The sequence below is a fragment of the Rhynchophorus ferrugineus genome, unplaced genomic scaffold (genome assembly GCF_030347505.1).
Source record: "Rhynchophorus ferrugineus isolate W39M unplaced genomic scaffold, kcgeb_rfMv2 rfM635, whole genome shotgun sequence".
Classification (NCBI taxonomy): Eukaryota; Metazoa; Arthropoda; class Insecta; order Coleoptera; family Curculionidae; genus Rhynchophorus; species Rhynchophorus ferrugineus.
This window is the reverse complement of record NW_027473212.1, coordinates 10,001-16,372: the sequence shown is the minus strand read 5'-3', so window position 1 is coordinate 16,372 and position 6,372 is coordinate 10,001. Positions and strand designations below refer to the sequence as shown.

The following is a 6,372-nucleotide window of genomic DNA, read 5'->3' as shown; positions in this document are numbered from 1 at the left end:
GTCTCGCCCATTACAATAAGAGATCAACGATCACGAGCAGAGAAATCCAAACCGCCGTTAGGTTATTGTTACCCGGTGAGTTGGCTAAGCACGCCGTTAGCGAAGGTACCAAAGCAGTCACCAAATATACCAGTTCTAAGTAAATTAATTCACATACCTATGTGTGTTTCAATATACTACTTACCTGCAAAATCGGTTCTTTTCAGAACCACAATTGGATATACATTTTAAAAAATGAAATGTTAAACAGTAGCTGACATTTTATAAAAACAGAATTTTCAGATATATATATATATATTGTAGTTATTGTATTGAATTATATTATATCATTATAATCTGTTATATAGTAAGTATATAGAATAAGTTTTGTAAAAATGGTACGGCCCGAGATTGTTATTTAAAAATAAGGTAAAGTATTTCTGGAGTGACTTCGAAAATATGTGTATTCATTTTTATTACGTTTATGACTATATGATAATTAATTTATTTTTCCTAACTGTGGCTAATTGTGGATTGTGGCTAATTTCTACACGATAAGTATTAATCACGGGAACGTCTCGAAATGAACAAATAGGAACTGTAATTAATCAAGAATTTAGAATGGAACTATCGTCCTAATATAATGAGGATCGTCAAAGAGAAGATACTTTTTTTTTCGTTTACTAGGTTGACCTTGCTTGGGGACAGTGGAACTCAGTGGAAAATCGCTGATGGTGGGTGAGGAGGATAGGCCTGTGGTCAGAATCGATATCTTGGAGTACTTGCAGGTCAGAGGCTTGATTCGAATTTTGATAGATAAAAAAGTCAATTATTGTCGGTCGATTGGAGGAGTAGTGAGTTGGTTCGCTTGGAGCAATAAGCCCAAGTTCCAACTCATCTATTATCCCGGCCGATAGTAATTCTTCCAATAGCTGTGTGGTTGATGGCGTTGAAAATGGCCTGAAAATCTCCTTGGTCATCTGAATATGTTCCGAAGAGTATTTCGCCAATGGAGATCGGGTTCGTGTTCTAGTGGAATCCAGACCAGCCAGACGACTGTTATCTTGAGTTCCCCGTACATGAGTGGGGGGAGGAATTGGTCTTTTGGGTTTGGTTGTTTTTGGAGTAGGTCGGCACTTGCATCCCGAGTAATTTGCGGTGTATGGTTCTCAACAGTTGGTGCATTTCGGCGGGGAATTTCTGTCTTTGGGACTTGACGTAGGCCGGAGTGGCTTTACAGTTGGCCGATGAATGACCGTAGAATTGGCAGTTAAAACGTTGAACGCGCCTGCCGTTGCCGCGCTGGGCTTGGACTTTTACCACCTGATTCATTAGGCGGTCGACCGCGAAGATACGGCGTTCCTCTCGAGGAACCGACCAACATGGATTGGATTGAAACCGAGCTTCATGAGCGCGGTTCGGACTTCGAGTTACCATTACGTCGAGAGAGAAATATAATATATTAGCTGACCCCGCAGACACTCCGTACCCTGTACTCAATGGATAAATAAAGGATTCATTCTATCAAATTCTTCGTTCAAATCACTTTCGAATCATCCTTAGGAACATTCTGATATCGGAAAACCTTATCCGTAGTCGATAAACGATATCTAACGGATGAATTATAGAAAATGGCCAATAAGCGGCAAATATCCGATCGTAAGGGTGCACCATCGTTTCGGCGAATCATTCTTTTGGAATCTTACGTTCTACAAGCAAAACATTTATTCATAGGTATATACCGATAATAACGAACGGGCCGACGTAACAACCTAAAATGTCCTGAAATACGTGAGAACAGTTTTACTCCGATCGCCGTATCGATATGTGACAGTATCCATCCTATGAAGGATCTTTACATTCTACTAGCATAATTTTATGGATCGGAATTTTCCGACTTTTAAAGAACGTGATCGGCAGTCTAGAAACGGCCTGAGGACGTATTAACACGAGAGGTTAAAATTATTGCTTTAGAAGTTCACGTTGTCTAAAGCTAAAGTTTATTCATCGGAACATTCCGATAATAACGAGAACGGGCAGACGTAAAAACGAAAAATTTGCGCAACGTCCGTATAAACGATCTGTTCTAAAACACCCATACATTTCCGATAGCTGGCGAGAGACCCGCGCTTAAATCGTGTGCGCTTCTACGTGGGGCGATACGAGAGACGGATACGACGGGTCGGGTCGACCGGCGCTGTGACACTTTTACCGAGTGGCTTTTGATCAGCGAAGGTGGTATTACATATTATATGTTAATATATAAGATCCGAACCGTATTTTTTTATTTATCTAAATAAAAAGCGTATTTCGTCGTGTTATTATATATTCGTAACGCTCTCGCGATTTTGTATCGTCGTTTCGTTGTTCTTCCTGGTCGGTTTTTTTCGATATATCGGGAAGCGTACGACGACGACGACGGTATCACTGCGAGATCGCGAATTCGGCTGGGAACATTCGGCTTCGTTAGAAGAAGATGATCCACGATTCATATGCGATTGGAATTATTATTTTTATGGACGTATCGGTTTTTCATCGGAACGTTCATAAAACAGCAACACATTTTGCGATAGCTCTCTGCTCTCCGAGCGAGAATAAAATAAAAAATCACGAAACGTTTCTCGTACGAGGTTTCCTTGTCGCTTTATATATTTCTATCTAGCGAAGGGTTCGGAGAGAATGTTTTTCGAGGTCTTATAAACGCCGAACGATATTTTGCGGCATCCAATTTTCGACGTAGTCGACGATCGTCGTCGATAATCGAGATAATTGGGTGCCTAGTCGATCGGTTGTGTATAAAAAAAACAAAAGATGTGTCTAAGATGATGATATCGTTTTGTTTTATTAGACAACTAATATTAAAATGTAAGAGCGTGGCGCCTCGGACCGGTTTTTCCGTCGTCTAGGCGCGCTATCATGCACCTCCTTTTTATTAGTCGTCGATATATATTATATATCGTCGTCTTACGCACACGTTTCTTTATAAGTCAAACTTATAAAATAAACTGTGTCTGTATTTGTTTTATCTGCTTCGTGTCGATAAAATAATAAGAACAGTTCCCTGGTTGATCCTGCCAGTAGTCATATGCTTGTCTCAAAGATTAAGCCATGCATGTCTCAGTACATACCGAATTAAGGTGAAACCGCGAAAGGCTCATTAAATCAGTTATGGTTCCTTAGATCGTACCCACAATTACTTGGATAACTGTGGTAATTCTAGAGCTAATACATGCAAACAGAGCTCCGACCAGAGATGGAAGGAGTGCTTTTATTAGATCAAAACCAATCGGTTTCGGGTTCGCGCTCGTCATCGTACAACTTGGTGACTCTGAATAACTTTAAGCTGATCGCACGGTCTCGCACCGGCGACACATCTTTCAAATGTCTGCCTTATCAACTGTCGATGGTAGGTTCTGCGCCTACCATGGTCGTAACGGGTAACGGGGAATCAGGGTTCGATTCCGGAGAGGGAGCCTGAGAAACGGCTACCACATCCAAGGAAGGCAGCAGGCGCGCAAATTACCCACTCCCGGCACGGGGAGGTAGTGACGAAAAATAACGATACGGGACTCATCCGAGGCCCCGTAATCGGAATGAGTACACTCTAAACCCTTTAACGAGGATCAATTGGAGGGCCAGTCTGGTGCCAGCAGCCGCGGTAATTCCAGCTCCAATAGCGTATATTAAAGTTGTTGCGGTTAAAAAGCTCGTAGTCGAATTTGTGTCTCGCGCCGCCGGTTCATCGTTCGCGGTGTTAACTGGCGTGTTTTTCGCGAGACGTCCTGCCGGTGGGCTTAGTCGTGTCGCGTCGCCGTCGCGCGTGCGTTTCGGCGTGCGTGTTGTGCGCGTCGTGGTTACGACGGCCCAACTCAATCCTGCCGCGGTGCTCTTTACTGAGTGTCGAGGTGGGCCGGCACGTTTACTTTGAACAAATTAGAGTGCTCAAAGCAGGCTAAAATTTCGCCTGAATACTGTATGCATGGAATAATGGAATAGGACCTCGGTTCTATTTTGTTGGTTTTCGGAACCCCGAGGTAATGATTAATAGGAACGGATGGGGGCATTCGTATTGCGACGTTAGAGGTGAAATTCTTGGATCGTCGCAAGACGAACAGAAGCGAAAGCATTTGCCAAAAACGCTTTCATTGATCAAGAACGAAAGTTAGAGGTTCGAAGGCGATCAGATACCGCCCTAGTTCTAACCTTAAACGATGCCAGCTAGCGATCCGTCGACGTTCCCTAATATGACTCGACGGGCAGCTTCCGGGAAACCAAAGCTTTTGGGTTCCGGGGGAAGTATGGTTGCAAAGCTGAAACTTAAAGGAATTGACGGAAGGGCACCACCAGGAGTGGAGCCTGCGGCTTAATTTGACTCAACACGGGAAACCTCACCAGGCCCGGACACCGGAAGGATTGACAGATTGAGAGCTCTTTCTTGATTCGGTGGGTGGTGGTGCATGGCCGTTCTTAGTTGGTGGAGCGATTTGTCTGGTTAATTCCGATAACGAACGAGACTCTAGCCTGCTAACTAGGCGCTTTTTGACATCCTAAAGGCCCGCCGGCCGCGTTGCTTTCGGGTTTCGCGGTTCGTGCGCGGTTTTTACTGTCGGCGTACAAACTATTCTTCTTAGAGGGACAGGCGGCTTCTAGCCGCACGAGATTGAGCAATAACAGGTCTGTGATGCCCTTAGATGTTCTGGGCCGCACGCGCGCTACACTGAAGGAATCAGCGTGTCTTCCCTGGCCGAGCGGCCCGGGTAACCCGCTGAACCTCCTTCGTGCTAGGGATTGGGGCTTGCAATTGTTCCCCATGAACGAGGAATTCCCAGTAAGCGCGAGTCATAAGCTCGCGTTGATTACGTCCCTGCCCTTTGTACACACCGCCCGTCGCTACTACCGATTGAATGATTTAGTGAGGTCTTCGGATCGACACGCGATGGCGTTTCGGCGTCGTCGATGTGTAGGAAAAGATGACCAAACTTGATCATTTAGAGGAAGTAAAAGTCGTAACAAGGTTTCCGTAGGTGAACCTGCGGAAGGATCATTACAGTGTGTTGTTATGCCTATATATATATAATAGGTAAACGTACAAGTCTGTAAAAATCATTGTCGAACGTTAAAGAGCCATCTACGAAGTTCGGAAGTTCCGATCGAATTTCGACGTCGTCAACGTAGCTGTTTTCGGGTACCTATAATATATGGTTTTAAAAGATGTACGCCCGAAAGCGGAGATATATACGATGAAGATGTTGTTATATAGGACGACGAGTAATAATCGTCGGCCTACGACGGATTTCGTTATAAATGGACAAATCGAGCGCAAAATAAAACGATTTTGCCAATTATATTTCTAATCGACGTTTCGATCCTCATATCGACGAACATATACGATGATCGGTAATGTGATTAGTTTACGAAAATCTTATCACCCTTCGTTTGTTTCATTCCAAAAGGGTGAGATTTAGTTTACGAAAATATTGCCAAACTATGATCAGCGTATGCTCTTTTGTTGTCGTACGAGGTGAGACGACGAAAATTTACAACGAACGTCACCATTTCGAGTAGTCTGTCTCCGCTCCTCTCGTTGTGTGTAGTGGAGAAGACGAAAATAAACCGTAAGAGCGTTTTAAAGTCGACGGCGGCTGCGAAAGGGGCGCAAGCGCTGTCTATGACGTGAGCGCGCGTCGTCGTCGTCGTCGTCGTCTTATAATAGAAACGTTTCGATATGCGTTTAAAACCTAACTTAAAAAAAGATTACCCTAAACGGTGGATCACTTGGCTCGTGGGTCGATGAAGAACGCAGCTAATTGCGCGTCAACTTGTGAACTGCAGGACACATGAACATCGACATTTCGAACGCACATTGCGGTCCTGGGATCTCATACCCGGACCACTCCTGGCTGAGGGTCGTATCTCATTTCAAGACTGCTCGGATTTTCTTTGATCTTCGCGATCGACGAGAAATGTCTGAGCGTGCTGAGCGTATAAGCGCGATTCGATCGCGACGTTCTAAAACGTGACAGCGGACCCGTACGTGTGACCTAACTCTCTCGTACGGGTCGTACGAATATGAAAGGGATGAGACGTGTTTAAAACGGTCGTTCGCACGTTTTTGTGATAAACGTAGCGCGCACCATTAATACGATCGTCGTATCCGATAAAATTAGTTTTTAATCGACGTCGGATCGTAGGTGCGTTGTCTCTCGAATACGAGGGAGAAAACACCGTTTTTCGACGGCGCGTCTTTTCCATTCTAAACTTTTATATTTCGTATTGGCTCCTAATCTTCATTATTATGATGATTACGAGCGCCACGCATATTAAACTAGCGACCTCAGAGCAGGTGAGACTACCCGCTGAATTTAAGCATATTACTAAGCGGAGGAAAAGAAA

At 44.3% G+C, this 6,372-nt stretch overlaps 3 non-coding genes across 3 annotated transcripts in view; all 3 read left to right on the top strand.

The window, feature by feature from the left end:
* Nucleotides 1-3,037: 3,037 nt before the first annotated feature.
* On the top strand, nt 3,038-5,026 carry LOC143206295 (small subunit ribosomal RNA). The gene has a single exon (XR_013008279.1). It is a non-coding gene; the product is annotated as a small subunit ribosomal RNA (ribosomal RNA).
* Nucleotides 5,027-5,734: 708 nt separating this feature from the next.
* On the top strand, nt 5,735-5,889 carry LOC143206294 (5.8S ribosomal RNA). The gene has a single exon (XR_013008278.1). It is a non-coding gene; the product is annotated as a 5.8S ribosomal RNA (ribosomal RNA).
* A 419-nt stretch (nt 5,890-6,308) lies between these two features.
* The window catches only part of LOC143206296 (large subunit ribosomal RNA), a 4,098-nt gene continuing 4,034 nt past the window's right edge, over nt 6,309-6,372 (top strand). The window contains exon 1 of the ribosomal RNA XR_013008280.1: nt 6,309-6,372. This exon is cut by the window's right edge and continues 4,034 nt beyond it. This is a non-coding gene — a ribosomal RNA (large subunit ribosomal RNA).